A 17,592-nucleotide genomic window follows, 5' to 3' on the forward strand; every position below is an offset into this window, starting at 1 on the left:
CAGTCTCTGTTACCCCGACTACCTTGCCTGCTTCTACTACGCCTACCTTCACCTCTAATGTTGTTGCTCCTGTTCTTCTTTCTTCTTCTCCTTCTGTTCGTAATCGTATCCCTAATGCTGTTGCTACCCTTTATTCACCGCTTACTGGTCCATTATTTCCACTTGATCTTTCTGAAACTCCCCAGAGACGGAGTCAGATCCCTAGTGGAAGGGAAAAAGAGACGTTAGTGACAATGGCACGTAGGTGGATAAGACACCCTGCCAACTACCCTCCATGCATGGTTTTTGAGACGTTTTCTCAGTTTAATGAGCCTACTCAGAGATTCGTGTTCGAAGAAATGTGCAACTTTTTGAGGGAGGAATGGTATAATGATGATTTAGATAATGTACCGCCCGATGTGACTGAGCTTCAGAGTCAATTCTCGAACGGTATGGTTGTGGGTGGAGATGTACGGCGTGCACTAGAGCGACTGTTAGCCTACAGATCCTCAGTGCCTTCCCGTGTATTATTTAATGATGACACCGACAAAACGAAAACTAACGCTGGTCAGTATCCTATGCGAGAGGTTCCGCCACTTTGGGTGCCAGGTGATCCACAAGCTCACCCTCCGGTTTTACCGCATTTCCGAAGAGTTTGGATACACCTCCCATGGAAACGATCAGAAGTTTTGCAAGTGAAGCAATCTTTGCCTGATCTGCGTAAGAATCCGGCTGGTTACTATAAGGAGTTATCCCAATTGGTGGACGCTTCTGTTATGAACCTTGCCGACATCGACATGCTGTTTGGTAATGTCGTACCGCAACCGGTTTGGGCGAAAATTCGCCAAACAAATCATGCAAACAAGTTAGGTGGTGATTGGGCAGCACTATTAGCGGCTGATGGATTACAAGTTGGTGGGGCTAAGCCTGATCAGTTAATTTTAGATTTACCTCAGAAAATCATTACACTTATGAAAACTCTCATGCCGGCGATGAAGGTGAACTGGGATAAACTAGCAGCTTGTAAACAAAAGAAGGATGAGAGTATCTCCGATTTCTTTACAAGGTTCGAAGAGGCATTTGTTGATCATAGTGGTCAGGACATGGGTACTGAGGGAGGTCAACGGTTATTTGTTGACAAATTTGTAGCGAATTTGTTGCCTGAACTATGCAACAAATTAAAAAATTCAGAAAGTGCATGGGCTGTTTCAACCACTGCACAGATATTAGCAACGGCTCAATATTATGAGAATAGGGAGAAAGAAGAAAGTGATCGTTCAGACAAGAAAATGAAAGAGCTTAAAACGAAGGTTTTGTTGCAACAAGCGTATCCTCCACGTTCGAATCAAAATGATTCGCAACAGCAGTATAGGCCGCAGTCACAGTCCTCCAGAACGCAGTCACGATCTGATTCCTCCGACTATAGATCTATGCTTGGGTATAATCAGTGCGCATATTGTAGAAGAGAGGGACACATAAAATATGATTGTCCGGCTTTGCGTGATCGACTTAATGGTGTATCAGCACGTGGAAGTCGTGGTGGTCCTCAACAAGCATCTCGAGGTAGAGGCCGCGGTACCCCCCAAAATCAAACTGAGCACTGTAATACGTCAGCAGATGCGAATAATTGTTTTGACCAGCGAAATGCGGGGTCAGTTAGATCTACACAGTATCATGTGGACGATTACTACGTTGAACATGAGACTGTCGCAAACGATCATTACTAGGACAGCCACCGACAGAGAGAGGGAGTAGTATCAGTTCCGGTTGATCAGAGTGGGCCTTACGTCGCAGTTGCTACATCTGGCGTAGTTGAGCCTTTTCTGTTAGACACTGGTGCGACGAAAAGTTCCATCATGCATTCGAAACTCCCTGGCGCACCTTTGTCTGGCTTAGCAAATGTTTCCGTTGGATTCTCTGGCGCCCCGGTTAGCAATCCTGTCTCTAGCCCTTTGCCCCTTACTATTGGTCCTCGTGAGCTGGAGGCTCCATTGAGTCTATCTACTGGTTGTGGTGAGAATCTTTTGGGTCTGGATTTGCTAAAACGGTTATATGCGACTTTGTATTGCTCTCCCGAAGGAGTGGAGCTTACATTAGGTCGAAGAGTAATCTCTCCTATGTACTTGTCGATTGATAAATTTCCACCGGAATTGAGCTCCCTTCCTGCGTCTCTATGGGCCACAGGTCCCAATGACGTGGGTCTCTTGGACATCCCACCTTATATGATCAAGCTGAAACCAAATGTGCGACTGCCACGTATACCACAGTATCGTATCTCCATTGAGGGAGAACGGGCGCTATTAGCGATTGTACACGACCTGATCAAAAAGGATGTCGTTGATGAAACTCGAGGAAATGTGTGTAATAGTCCTGTACTACCAATTTTAAAACGCACTGATCCATCTAAACCTCCTGTGTATCGTTTCATAATTGATTTAAGAGAAGTGAATAAAATCGTGATCCACAGTTTCCCGTGGTCCCTGATATAACGGCTTTGTTGACCCTGATTCCAGCTTCTGCCTCTTGGTTCACGGTGATCGACCTAAAGAATGCTTTCTTTAGTATCCCGATCGCTGAGGAAAGCAGAGACCTATTCGGATTTTCATTAGGTGGTCGCAGTTTCAGACTAAAACGCGCACCACAAGGCTATTGTGAAAGTCCGTCGATCTATAGCCAAGCACTTAAAAGTCAACTGGATGCATTTGTGTTACCGACGGATGCGGTTTTGATTCAATACGTTGACGACCTATTAGTGGCAGCTGATAGGGAGGCTATTTGCAAAACGGCTACAGTATCACTATTGCGCTATCTACATGACTTACATCACAAGGTGTCACCTTCCAAGCTGCAATATTGTTGCCAAGAAGTAACCTACTTAGGTCACTTATTGTCAAAAGAAGGGAGAAGGTTGACCCCAGAACGAATTGCAGCGATTTCTCGAATGACTGTGCCAAAAACTCAGAGAGATGTACGTGCCTTTCTAGGTATTACGTCATACTGCAGACAATGGATCCCAAATTTTTCACTATTGGCGAAACCATTGTTAGCTCTCACGTGCAAGGATGTTCCGACTCCTTTGCCATGGACTGAAGAGTGTCAGAAAAGTTTCTCTGAATTACGTGATGCGTTGTGTTCGGCTCCTGTGTTAGGTACTACTGATTACAGTAAGCCGTTTACACTGTACGTTCACGAGAGGGATGGTTGTGCGTTGAGTGTTCTGGCGCAACAATTCGGTGACAAACAGCGCCCATGCGCATATTTTTCTTCGACCTTAGACCCAGTAGCTAGAGCTTTGCCAAGTTGTTTAAGAGCAACAGCGGCAGCCGTGGCGTCCATTCGACAGTCCGCAGGTCTGGTCATGGATAATATGCTTACGGTGATCGTTCCGCATGCAGTTGACACTCTCTTGAACCGAACGAAAACTCAACATTTGATGAGCGCAAGGTTGTCTGGGTATGAGTTGACGTTACTGTCTAGTCACATACGCATAAAACGATGTAATGTGTTGAACCCAGCAACATTGTTACCGATCAACATGGAGTCAAGTGGCGAAGCACCACATGACTGTTATCTGAGAACTGAGGAGGAAACAAAGGGTCGTATTGACCTGAAAGATACTCCATTGGTAGATCCCGATGGTACTTTGTATGTGGATGGTTCCTGTTTTAAGTTGCCGAATGGTGATGTGACGACCGCGTATGCTGTAGTGACATTGAGTACGGTTGTAGAAACTGCAAGATTGAGTCAGAATTCGGCTCAGGCTGCTGAGCTGATCGCCTTGACGAGAGCGTGTGTGTTGTCCAGAGGAAAACGGGTGAATGTGTTTACCGACAGCCAGTATGCTTTTGGTGTGGCGCACAGTTTTGGGCGATTGTGGAGAGAAAGAGGATTCTTAACGTCGCATGGCACGAAGATTCAGCATGGACAGCTTGTGAACGACCTTCTAGATGCACTTACATTGCCTAAGCAGGTGGCCATAATCAAATGTAGTGCGCATCGGAAAGTGACGGATGATGTTGGTCGTGGTAATGCGTTTGCAGATGAGATTGCTAAGGAGACAGCTAAAGATCTGACAAATCGAATGTATGTTACGAGTTCAGTGAGATGGCCAACGGAGACTAGTATGTGTGAAGACACAGTTGAGAGTGTGAAGGGAATACAGAATAAGGCCACTAAGACGGAAAAGACTAAATGGAAAGAGAGTACGGGGAAGTTGGATGAGAATGGATGTTGGGTTGATTTGTCAGAAAAACAGAGATGGATGTTACCGGATGCATATGTGCTCGCTGTTGTTACAATGGCTCATGGTACAGCACACATAAGCGCAAAAGGCATATGCAAGTTGTTGTCTCCTGTATGGAAGAATGATGGTATTACTAAGTGTGCAGAGAGAGTAGTTAAGAATTGTATGGTGTGTTTGATGTATAATCCCGTTAAGGGCACTCCCACTCCACCTGGTCATTTTGCCCCTCCTACATGCCCTTTCGAAGTTATCCAGTTGGACTTCATCCATATGGAGATTTGCAACAATTTGAAGCATGTGTTGGTTGTAGTATGTGCTTTCTCCAGATGGATTGAGGCTTACCCCCTTAAGGATAATACTGCCCTATCCACAGCAAATATTCTGCTCAAAGAGTATTTTCCCAGATACGGCATGCCTCGGGTTGTATGGTCGGACAATGGAAGTGAGTTTGTGGGAAGTGTGATGAAGAGTGTGTGTCGTGGTTTAGGTATAGTACAGAAATTTCATAGCGCTAATCATCCTCAGTCAGCGGGTTTGGTGGAAGGATACAATGGCACCCTGAAACTGAAACTTGCTAAAATTCAGGCAACAACTGGTTTATCATGGCCAGATGCTTTGCCTCTAGCTCTCTTATCGACCAGGGCAACTGTGCACTCTCGAGTTGGGCTTAGCCCATATGAGATTGTGTTCGGCCTTCCTGCTAATATTTGGGGAGTACCGAGGCCTAAAGAATTTGATAGAATTGAATATCCCATGCTGATTGATTATCTCCATGATCTGACTGCTGAATTGAGTTTGATTCATCAACAGGTCTTTGAGGCTCTGCCGTCACAAACAGAGGGTCCTGGTCATCGGCTGCAACCAGGGGACTGGGTCCTCACCCGTAACTTCGGACGAAAACGAAACCTTGAGCCGAGGTTTGTGGGACCCTTCCAGGTGCTACTGGCAACAAGGACGGCGGTTCGGCTGGAGGGACGGAAGCATTGGGTGCATGCCACCCACACCAAGAAAGTCCCGCTTCCCGTGCCGGTGGATACTTGTATAAAAAAGGGTTTTTCCTCGTCTGAGACCGACGCTCCACAACGTTTTGTTCCGTTCAGCGAAGCTCAGCCCATATCTGACACCCTTGTTGATTCCCCTCAAACAATTTCCGTACCATTAACCTTGAAAAATTCGAGTGCTGAACAATTGTCTGAACAATCGAACACTCATTTGCCATCCAATTCACTATTTGAAGATCAGACTCGCCCTGGGAGCAGCCGATACTTTCTTCGCCCACGCACAAAAGACTAATAAAATAATTTTCTGTTATTTTTGGATCCCAGCACATTTACCCTGAACATTGTGGACATTTTATATGGTGTACCTTTTTCTTTTCTTCCTTTCTTTTCCCTTTTCCGTGCAGCCAAGAACCTTATAGTAAATTGAATGTTCAATTTATCTAGAAACCTATCATCCGGGTTGGCCGTAGGGCCGTGCGGGTACTTTCTTCTGTTTAGCAGTTATCGACACTAGGTCGGTTTCTTTTGTCAATTTCTGGGAACTCCTGGGAATTGATAATCGCTACACAGAACGGAGTGCGTCAAGAACGTCGCGGACGGTCGTTAGAGGATGGAATTTTCTAAGTTGTCGAAAAGAGAGAAAATGTCGGCGCAAAGATTTGCATTAGATAAGGTGTTGCATACAAAATGTTTCTTCCTACAGGTTTTCATGTTGTTCCTAACTGTCTCTATGCTGCTGGTGGGTGGAGTATATTTTGGTTTTCAATCATTACTGCCTTCTGCCTTACCTACCTCTCCTTCTCTTGATCTAAATTTCGTCTCTACTGTTTCTCCACATTCTTTTCACATACTGCCCCAACATGAGCAAGTCAGACGTGCGGAATTTAGAAACAATTCTTTTGTGCAACTTTTGCATCAGCATCAGTTGGTGGTAAATACTACAAATTGTTGGGTGTGTGGGCTAATGCCACATACCATGGACAGGGGTATCCCGTATTTTGTTCTTCCGTACAGCCCCCAAGGGTCAGCTCGGGCATTCCAAATCATGTTCCATAGTGCACTAGATTCCTACCCCCACCGAGAGCCACGCTCAGCAGGCTTTGGTCCTGGCCCATACCATAAGTCTCTGGCGACAGCGATTGCTGATCTAGATAGAGACATTTTCGATACTTCACTTATCCCAGAGGAGGAAGTGCAGGCCTATAAGTACCTTAGTGAGGCTGAGTATAGTATATCAGTGGGTGATAGGCAGCTTAAAAGCTCATCTCCAATCTGGATTGCACCTCACCTAGGCCACCTTTGTCTGCAAGGTCGTGGCCGAAATCCAAGAGCCCAGCTTGGGAAGAGCGCTTGTGTGGATACTTACGTTCTACCGATGCTCTCTTCCCCCGTCTTCCTAACTGCCAAGGGTACCTATTTTGTATGTTATGATCGAGCATATACGTGGTTACCCCATGACTTCTCGGGTACCTGCTATATTGCAAATCTCTTGCCTCCGACTTTCACTGTTGCCTCAGATTATCACAGAACTAGAGTTGAGAGAGGTGTTATTAGCAAAGAAGATACTGCCGGTCAAGAAGCAGGAGATTTCTTTAAGGGTTTCCTACCGTTTTGGGGCCCTATGGTCAATAGCAGAAATCTGAGACAGTTAACTCGTGTAGTAGAGTCAACTGCTAACATAACCGCAAGTGCCCTTGGTAATTTGACAGCAGAGCTTCAAGCGGATAGGCTTATGACGTTACAGAACCGTATGGTTCTATACATTGTTCTAGCAGATAGAGGAGGTGTGTGCAAGGTCATCCATTCGAGCTGCTGCATATTCATACCTGATAACGCTCCAACGGTTTATCAAGCCATCTCCAAGTTGCACAAAATCTCGGAGTCCATACACGTGGACGAGGGAGATTGGACGCTTCTAGGATGGTTTTGGGGCCTGATGTCGACCTGGGGTTGGAAGATTCTGATGATTATAGGGGTTGTTGTGACGTTTCTGTTCACGTGTTGTCTTTGTGTACAGTGTGGTCCTGCCTTATGTGGCCTTTGTGCTACAACGTGTATAAGAAGGCCATCTGTTTCCGGAGAGGCATTGATGGATAGAATAATGTTCCAGCAACACCTGAATGATCTGATGAATATCGAGATTGACTCTGATTTCGACTAGTGCTTGCCTACATGAGGGCAAAAGGAGCGTCTGAGGTTCCGTGAAAATCGTTACGGTGTTTTGGGCATTGCCGAATATGGACGAGTTTGGTATCTACGAACCGTAAATGGCGAGTTCGGTAAGTGTACGCGTTTTCGCTACACTACTTGACACGGTTCGCCTAAATCACATGTTTCTTACCTGAACCCTCGGGTTCCATTTTAGGTACGGCATCCATTTTGTTTCTTGCCCTCACGTAGTCAGCGAGCAGGCAACTGTTCGCCTCATGACCCTTTCTGTTCCCAGGCCATACGGAAGACGCATCTTCCTTTCATGCGTCTTTATGACCGGAGGAATGACACTGCAGAGGCAAATGGCTCAGCTTGAGGGTAATCTTGCCGTGCCGGCCTATTGTTTCAGCCGTGCATGTGCTGGGATCAAGCTCTTTGATCCTATGATCATGTTTCCAATATTACCCCCACACCTTTTTCTCTAGGTGTGCCTGACTTCCTAGCAGCTGTTCTTGTCTCTTTTCTCTTGCTCATTTACAACTCAAGTGGAATGTGCCTAACGATGGGAAGATGTGCTTTTACAGTTGGGAACTGGTAATGTTACTGTGATTATGTTCCGGGGTTCTGAAAGCATGAAAGCGACCCTTTCTTGAAGTTTATTGGGGGAACTGGGTTGTAACCTTTTGTTCACATGTTGTGCAATGGCAAAATCTTGTATAAAAGAGAGCGACTCACATATGCAATTCGAAGCAGACTCGTAGAACCTACACGCTGTTGTACTTCTAGTGACTTTGGCCTCCCTGCAGTAATAAACTCTGTTCTTTGACGCCGAAGAAAGTCTCCCGTGTCTCTGTCACTTGTGCGCCGAAACAGGTATCCCACGAAGGTTATAGGTGTTGTTCCCTGGCACCGCTGGGCCTTAAATAGCCTAGTCCTTCATCCGCCCCCCAAGGGTTGCTGCAGGGATCTTGCCCGGAACACGGTGCCAACCCCCCCTCGCTGCCGTGGCACGAGAGTCCACCGTCTCGTGAAACGCCAAGATCCCCCCGCATTCCGCGCCGACCACAGCTGCACGAAGCTCCCAGCTGACACCCGGAAGCAACCGGAGCCTGTCGCAAGGCCGACTGAGCAGATCGAGCCGAGCCGAGGGTGAGTTGTGCTACGTTCTTCTTACCCCTTCTTTTTAATTTTTCTTTTTTTTGGGCAATATCAAAGTTGCACGATTTACAAATTAAAGTGCTATGCTGCAATTTTGGTCCGGACCCTCATTACAAGTAAGCATGGGCGTAAAATCCGCTCCGCTCGCGGATTTTTCGGATTTTCGGCAAATTCGCAATCCGCGAACGCTCGCGAATTTGTCGAAAATCCGTGAATCCGCTCGCGGCGGATTTTTTGCTTGGTTGCGGCGCGCGGCGTGGTGCACGGCGTTCACTTTCCGTCATTTAGCGTTTGCCGAGTTGTTTTTCTTTGCGAGTGACGCGCCATTTTAGATCTTGCTGCGTGTTCCCGCGGGAGTTTGGCGCCCGCGAATACGTAATCGCGGCTTGCCACCTTGCACAGCACACCTCGCGAGAGTTCGCAATTGCGAACACGTAGTTGCGGCGGAAAGGAACAATCTCGCACTTGCGAAATAGAGATTTTGCAATTTCGCACAAGAAAATCACCAGCAAACAGGATAAACCTTCAGAAAATTATGATTTTTATCAAAATCACTCCTCAGGTTGACATTTGCATGGCCTTTTTTTGCAAGGAGTCCATTTTGGGGGGGGGAGGAAGGAAGTGCCCCACAGTCTCCAACTTCCTGTTCCTGTCCAGCAGGCTCCTCCCAGTGCTTTGTCCATCTCCTGGTCACTTTCATTTGGATCTGGAGCTGGAAGGATTACTTTTTGTGGGTGCTGCTGGATATTTGGATTTGAGGCCTTTTTGACTGTCTTTGGATCACTTTTGGATTAGAAATCAACTTTCACAAGTAAGTTTGTTTGGGGCATTACAGTTGCTGCAAGTAAAATTTTGGAACTTTTTCAGAACATTAAATAAATTATATGTGGGTAGCCACAGTATCCAGTAGGACCAGGGTTGGTTAGGGTGGCATGATACAACTGTTTTGTTGAATTTAAACACCATTTAGGCCATGGATGGGCTGGGATTGTGCTGATTTTTGTCCTTTTTTTGGGCCTGCTGGTGGGGCCCTTTGCCCAGGGGTGGTGAGTGTTGCATGGGCCTAGTCTTTCTGTGGGGTGTCTTCTTGAATTTAAACATAATTGAGGCCATGGATGGGCTGGGATTGTGCTTATTGTATTGTTTTTTGTCATTTTGGGGGGCTGCTGGTGTGGCCTTTTGCCCAGGGGTGGTGGTGCATGGACTGAGTGTGCCTGTGGTGTGGTCTGGTCTCACTCTCTTTAATGTAAACATCATGGATGGCATTGGATTGTGGTGATTTCTGGCTGTTTTTCTGTTTTTTGGGGGTGTACTGTTGATGTGGACTGGCCATGTGGGTGGTGGTGGTGGCCATCTTGAGTGCTGGCTGGTACAGGCAACATGTGCTTGGGGTGTAAGGGGCCATTTTGAGGAGAGGCAGTGTCTGAGGCCTGCACTTATTTTGCCTACTTTTCATCCATTATGCCCAGGGGTAGTGAGTGTTGCATGGGCCTAGTGTTTCTGAGGGGTGTCTTCTTGAATTTAAACACCATTGAGGCCATGGATGGCCTGGGATTGTGCTGATTTTATTGTTTTTTGTCGTTTTTTGGGGCCTGCTGGTGGGGCCCTTTGCCCAGGGGTGGTGAGTGTTGCATGGGCCTAGTCTTTCTGTGGGGTGTCTTCTTGAATTTAAACATAATTGAGGCCATGGATGGGCTGGGATTGTGCTTATTGTATTGTTTTTTGTCGTTTTTGGGGGGCTGCTGGTGTGGCCTTTTGCCCAGGGGTGGTGGTGCATGGACTGAGTGTGCCTGTGGTGTGGGCTCACTCTCTTTAATGTAAACATCATGGATGGCATTGGATTGTGGTGATTTCTGGCTGTTTTTCTGTTTTTTGGGGGTGTACTGTTGATGTGGACTGGCCATGTGGGTGGTGGGGGTGGCCATCTTGAGTGCTGGCTGGAACAGGCAACATGTGCTTGGGGTGTAAGGGGCCATTTTGAGGAGAGGCAGTGTCTGAGGCCTGCACTTATTTTGCCTACTTTTCATCCATTATGCCCAGGGGTAGTGAGTGTTGCATGGGCCTAGTGTTTCTGAGGGGTGTCTTCTTGAATTTAAACACCATTGAGGCCATGGATGGCCTGGGATTGTGCTGATTTTATTGTTTTTTGTCTTTTTTTGGGGCCTGCTGGTGGGGCCCTTTGCCCAGGGGTGGTGAGTGTTGCATGGGCCTAGTCTTTCTGTGGGGTGTCTTCTTGAATTTAAACATAATTGAGGCCATGGATGGGCTGGGATTGTGCTTATTGTATTGTTTTTTGTCGTTTTTGGGGGGCTGCTGGTGTGGCCTTTTGCCCAGGGGTGGTGGTGCATGGACTGAGTGTGCCTGTGGTGTGGTCTCACTCTCTTTAATGTAAACATCATGGATGGCATTGGATTGTGGTGATTTCTGGCTGTTTTCTGTTTTTTGGGGGTGTACTGTTGATGTGGACTGGCCATGTGGGTGGTGGTGGTGGCCATCTTGAGTGCTGGCTGGTACAGGCAACATGTGCTTGGGGTGTAAGGGGCCATTTTGAGGAGAGGCAGTGTCTGAGGCCTGCACTTATTTTGCCTACTTTTCATCCATTATGCCCAGGGGTAGTGAGTGTTGCATGGGCCTAGTGTTTCTGAGGGGTGTCTTCTTGAATTTAAACACCATTGAGGCCATGGATGGCCTGGAATTGTGCTGATTTTATTGTTTTTTGTCGTTTTTTGGGGCCTGCTGGTGGGGCCCTTTGCCCAGGGGTGGTGATGAGTGTTGCATGGGCCTAGTCTTTCTGTGGGGCGTCTTCTTGAATTTAAACATAATTGACGCCATGGATGGGCTGGGATTGTGCTTATTGTATTGTTTTTTGTCATTTTGGGGGGCTGCTGGTGTGGCCTTTTGCCCAGGGGTGGTGGTGCATGGACTGAGTGTGCCTGTGGTGTGGTCTGGTCTCACTCTCTTTAATGTAAACATCATGGATGGCATTGGATTGTGGTGATTTCTGGCTGTTTTTCTGTTTTTTGGGGGTGTACTGTTGATGTGGACTGGCCATGTGGGTGGTGGTGGTGGCCATCTTGAGTGCTGGCTGGTACAGGCAACATGTGCTTGGGGTGTAAGGGGCCATTTTGAGGAGAGGCAGTGTCTGAGGCCTGCACTTATTTTGCCTACTTTTCATCCATTATGCCCAGGGGTAGTGAGTGTTGCATGGGCCTAGTGTTTCTGAGGGGTGTCTTCTTGAATTTAAACACCATTGAGGCCATGGATGGCCTGGGATTGTGCTGATTTTATTGTTTTTTGTCGTTTTTTGGGGCCTGCTGGTGGGGCCCTTTGCCCAGGGGTGGTGAGTGTTGCATGGGCCTAGTCTTTCTGTGGGGTGTCTTCTTGAATTTAAACATAATTGAGGCCATGGATGGGCTGGGATTGTGCTTATTGTATTGTTTTTTGTCGTTTTTGGGGGGCTGCTGGTGTGGCCTTTTGCCCAGGGGTGGTGGTGCATGGACTGAGTGTGCCTGTGGTGTGGTCTCACTCTCTTTAATGTAAACATCATGGATGGCATTGGATTGTGGTGATTTCTGGCTGTTTTTCTGTTTTTTGGGGGTGTACTGTTGATGTGGACTGGCCATGTGGGTGGTGGGGGTGGCCATCTTGAGTGCTGGCTGGAACAGGCAACATGTGCTTGGGGTGTAAGGGGCCATTTTGAGGAGAGGCAGTGTCTGAGGCCTGCACTTATTTTGCCTACTTTTCATCCATTATGCCCAGGGGTAGTGAGTGTTGCATGGGCCTAGTGTTTCTGAGGGGTGTCTTCTTGAATTTAAACACCATTGAGGCCATGGATGGCCTGGGATTGTGCTGATTTTATTGTTTTTTGTCTTTTTTTGGGGCCTGCTGGTGGGGCCCTTTGCCCAGGGGTGGTGAGTGTTGCATGGGCCTAGTCTTTCTGTGGGGTGTCTTCTTGAATTTAAACATAATTGAGGCCATGGATGGGCTGGGATTGTGCTTATTGTATTGTTTTTTGTCATTTTGGGGGGCTGCTGGTGTGGCCTTTTGCCCAGGGGTGGTGGTGCATGGACTGAGTGTGCCTGTGGTGTGGTCTGGTCTCACTCTCTTTAATGTAAACATCATGGATGGCATTGGATTGTGGTGATTTCTGGCTGTTTTTCTGTTTTTTGGGGGTGTACTGTTGATGTGGACTGGCCATGTGGGTGGTGGTGGTGGCCATCTTGAGTGCTGGCTGGTACAGGCAACATGTGCTTGGGGTGTAAGGGGCCATTTTGAGGAGAGGCAGTGTCTGAGGCCTGCACTTATTTTGCCTACTTTTCATCCATTATGCCCAGGGGTAGTGAGTGTTGCATGGGCCTAGTGTTTCTGAGGGGTGTCTTCTTGAATTTAAACACCATTGAGGCCATGGATGGCCTGGGATTGTGCTGATTTTATTGTTTTTTGTCGTTTTTTGGGGCCTGCTGGTGGGGCCCTTTGCCCAGGGGTGGTGAGTGTTGCATGGGCCTAGTCTTTCTGTGGGGTGTCTTCTTGAATTTAAACATAATTGAGGCCATGGATGGGCTGGGATTGTGCTTATTGTATTGTTTTTTGTCGTTTTTGGGGGGCTGCTGGTGTGGCCTTTTGCCCAGGGGTGGTGGTGCATGGACTGAGTGTGCCTGTGGTGTGGGCTCACTCTCTTTAATGTAAACATCATGGATGGCATTGGATTGTGGTGATTTCTGGCTGTTTTTCTGTTTTTTGGGGGTGTACTGTTGATGTGGACTGGCCATGTGGGTGGTGGGGGTGGCCATCTTGAGTGCTGGCTGGAACAGGCAACATGTGCTTGGGGTGTAAGGGGCCATTTTGAGGAGAGGCAGTGTCTGAGGCCTGCACTTATTTTGCCTACTTTTCATCCATTATGCCCAGGGGTAGTGAGTGTTGCATGGGCCTAGTGTTTCTGAGGGGTGTCTTCTTGAATTTAAACACCATTGAGGCCATGGATGGCCTGGGATTGTGCTGATTTTATTGTTTTTTGTCTTTTTTTGGGGCCTGCTGGTGGGGCCCTTTGCCCAGGGGTGGTGAGTGTTGCATGGGCCTAGTCTTTCTGTGGGGTGTCTTCTTGAATTTAAACATAATTGAGGCCATGGATGGGCTGGGATTGTGCTTATTGTATTGTTTTTTGTCGTTTTTGGGGGGCTGCTGGTGTGGCCTTTTGCCCAGGGGTGGTGGTGCATGGACTGAGTGTGCCTGTGGTGTGGTCTCACTCTCTTTAATGTAAACATCATGGATGGCATTGGATTGTGGTGATTTCTGGCTGTTTTTCTGTTTTTTGGGGGTGTACTGTTGATGTGGACTGGCCATGTGGGTGGTGGTGGTGGCCATCTTGAGTGCTGGCTGGTACAGGCAACATGTGCTTGGGGTGTAAGGGGCCATTTTGAGGAGAGGCAGTGTCTGAGGCCTGCACTTATTTTGCCTACTTTTCATCCATTATGCCCAGGGGTAGTGAGTGTTGCATGGGCCTAGTGTTTCTGAGGGGTGTCTTCTTGAATTTAAACACCATTGAGGCCATGGATGGCCTGGAATTGTGCTGATTTTATTGTTTTTTGTCGTTTTTTGGGGCCTGCTGGTGGGGCCCTTTGCCCAGGGGTGGTGATGAGTGTTGCATGGGCCTAGTCTTTCTGTGGGGCGTCTTCTTGAATTTAAACATAATTGACGCCATGGATGGGCTGGGATTGTGCTTATTGTATTGTTTTTTGTCATTTTGGGGGGCTGCTGGTGTGGCCTTTTGCCCAGGGGTGGTGGTGCATGGACTGAGTGTGCCTGTGGTGTGGTCTGGTCTCACTCTCTTTAATGTAAACATCATGGATGGCATTGGATTGTGGTGATTTCTGGCTGTTTTTCTGTTTTTTGGGGGTGTACTGTTGATGTGGACGGGCCATGTGGGTGGTGGTGGTGGCCATCTTGAGTGCTGGCTGGTACAGGCAACATGTGCTTGGGGTGTAAGGGGCCATTTTGAGGAGAGGCAGTGTCTGAGGCCTGCACTTATTTTGCCTACTTTTCATCCATTATGCCCAGGGGTAGTGAGTGTTGCATGGGCCTAGTGTTTCTGAGGGGTGTCTTCTTGAATTTAAACACCATTGAGGCCATGGATGGCCTGGGATTGTGCTGATTTTATTGTTTTTTGTCGTTTTTTGGGGCCTGCTGGTGGGGCCCTTTGCCCAGGGGTGGTGAGTGTTGCATGGGCCTAGTCTTTCTGTGGGGTGTCTTCTTGAATTTAAACATAATTGAGGCCATGGATGGGCTGGGATTGTGCTTATTGTATTGTTTTTTGTCGTTTTTGGGGGGCTGCTGGTGTGGCCTTTTGCCCAGGGGTGGTGGTGCATGGACTGAGTGTGCCTGTGGTGTGGTCTCACTCTCTTTAATGTAAACATCATGGATGGCATTGGATTGTGGTGATTTCTGGCTGTTTTTCTGTTTTTTGGGGGTGTACTGTTGATGTGGACTGGCCATGTGGGTGGTGGGGGTGGCCATCTTGAGTGCTGGCTGGAACAGGCAACATGTGCTTGGGGTGTAAGGGGCCATTTTGAGGAGAGGCAGTGTCTGAGGCCTGCACTTATTTTGCCTACTTTTCATCCATTATGCCCAGGGGTAGTGAGTGTTGCATGGGCCTAGTGTTTCTGAGGGGTGTCTTCTTGAATTTAAACACCATTGAGGCCATGGATGGCCTGGGATTGTGCTGATTTTATTGTTTTTTGTCTTTTTTTGGGGCCTGCTGGTGGGGCCCTTTGCCCAGGGGTGGTGAGTGTTGCATGGGCCTAGTCTTTCTGTGGGGTGTCTTCTTGAATTTAAACATAATTGAGGCCATGGATGGGCTGGGATTGTGCTTATTGTATTGTTTTTTGTCGTTTTTGGGGGGCTGCTGGTGTGGCCTTTTGCCCAGGGGTGGTGGTGCATGGACTGAGTGTGCCTGTGGTGTGGTCTCACTCTCTTTAATGTAAACATCATGGATGGCATTGGATTGTGGTGGTTTCTGGCTGTTTTTCTGTTTTTTGGGGGTGTACTGTTGATGTGGACTGGCCATGTGGGTGGTGGTGGTGGCCATCTTGAGTGCTGGCTGGAACAGGCAACATGTGCTTGGGGTGTAAGGGGCCATTTTGAGGAGAGGCAGTGTCTGAGGCCTGCACTTATTTTGCCTACTTTTCATCCATTATGCCCAGGGGTAGTGAGTGTTGCATACTTGCATGTCCCTAGTCTTTCTGTGGGGTGTCTTCAATGTAAACATCATGGATGGCATGGGATTGTGCTCATTTTTCTGTGTTTTGTCGATTTTTTGGGGTGTATAACTGAACTGATGTTCCTCTGTCTTCCATTGCTTTTAGGTGCACAAGAAGACTCAAGAGAACCACCAGTGCCAGGAAGAAGTCTTGCAGCGGTGTGTGCAGCATAACGTCACGCGACGTCACGTCTGGACACAGAACCCTCTGCAACTCGTGCAACTGCTGCCCGCTGACCTGCTCTGAAGAAGATGGCCCCAAAAAAAGTAACCCGTAGCTCCTCTAGCAAGAAAGGTGCCAGTAAGGAGCAGAAGAAGCAAGTTAGCAAGGACACTGGTGTGCCGCCCGCCCCTTTTTTTGGGAGTAAAAAAAAAAGTATGCCTGCAGCAGCAGCAGCGGGATCTGCTGGGGACCAAGCTGGCAGCAGCACCCCCGCTCCATTGGGCTCAGTGCCACCACCACCACCACGCCAACTTAAGTCCAAGCCCTTGAGTGCTGCAGAGGCAGCCAGTATAATTCTTCAATCACCATCGACCAGTGATGTTGGCTCATCGCAAGAAAGCAGCAGCAATGTCCCTCAATCAACACAGGTTGTTGTAGCTCATCTGACGAGTGTTGAACAACCACAGCCGCAACAACAATCACATGTGCAAGTACAAGCCCAAGTACATGTGGAAGGAGAGGCAGCGCAAGGAGATGCGCAAGCAGAGGTGCATGGAGGGTCACAAGTGCCCACAATAGTTGTTCCTCCCGAAGTAGGGGCACATCAGGAAATCGACAATCAAGGCGAGGTATCATTTGAGGAAGCCACTCCTCCTGATGATCCTTCATTGTCTTCCACACCCCTAGCAAGGAAGAGATCAAGGGTGGTGTCTACATCCTCTTCAAGCACACCTCCTTCTGATGATACGGATCAAACTTGGGAACCAGCACCACAGCCGTCTGAGAGTGAGGCACACCATGATCCGACAAAGGTAGTTAAGCGTAAAAGGAAGCTCGTCCAAAGTCTCAGAGTTATGGAGTGTGATGAGTCTCAACAAGAAGTGGCGGATACTGCTGCTGATGAAGACTCTGCCAACGACGACCCAGTCATCATAAAGGTCACTGCAGCCCCAGCGGGCATGCAGCAAACAGACATTTTGACCCTAGCCCGAAGAGCTGCTGAGTGTGATGATGATGATGATGTTGTCGATAAGGAGGCAGTGGAAACACCACAATCATTGGAGTTAAGTAGTACACCAACTCGTCCCGCTTCCATATTTCTTTCTGGCAAGAAGAGACCTCCGTCAACCTCGACCTTAATTAGTGGCGGTGAAAGTGCAAAACGTAGAAAAGTTGGGCAATCCAGATCCTCCACTTCATCTGGCATTAGCTTCATGACCACCACCACCAGTATCGCCGCCTCCTCCATGTCCCACAGACACTTCAAGTCCCCAGTTTGGGACTTCTTTACTGTTTGTCCAAAAAATCCAAAGTTTGCCATTTGTACCATTTGTAAGCAAGCAGTTAGTCGTGGTAAGCCAGGTACCAACTATGGTACCGGAGGCCAGAGAGGTCATCTTAGGAGACAGCACACTGTCAAATGGTTTGCGCACCTAGATGCGATCAAGAAATGCCAAATTCAAGGAAACGTTGATGTTTCATCTGATGATGACGAGCAGGAAGAAGACGTGTCAAACACTTCCCTTACACCCAGTACCCCTGTCAGCAGCACACCCAATGTGAGGCACACTAAGAGTGTTGGAGCGAGTGAGACACCAACGCACAAAAGTTCACCAGCGAGCAAAATTGGGTCAACGAAGTCATT

Source organism: Lissotriton helveticus, chromosome 4_1 (genome assembly GCF_964261635.1).
Source record: "Lissotriton helveticus chromosome 4_1, aLisHel1.1, whole genome shotgun sequence".
NCBI lineage: Eukaryota > Metazoa > Chordata > Amphibia > Caudata > Salamandridae > Lissotriton > Lissotriton helveticus.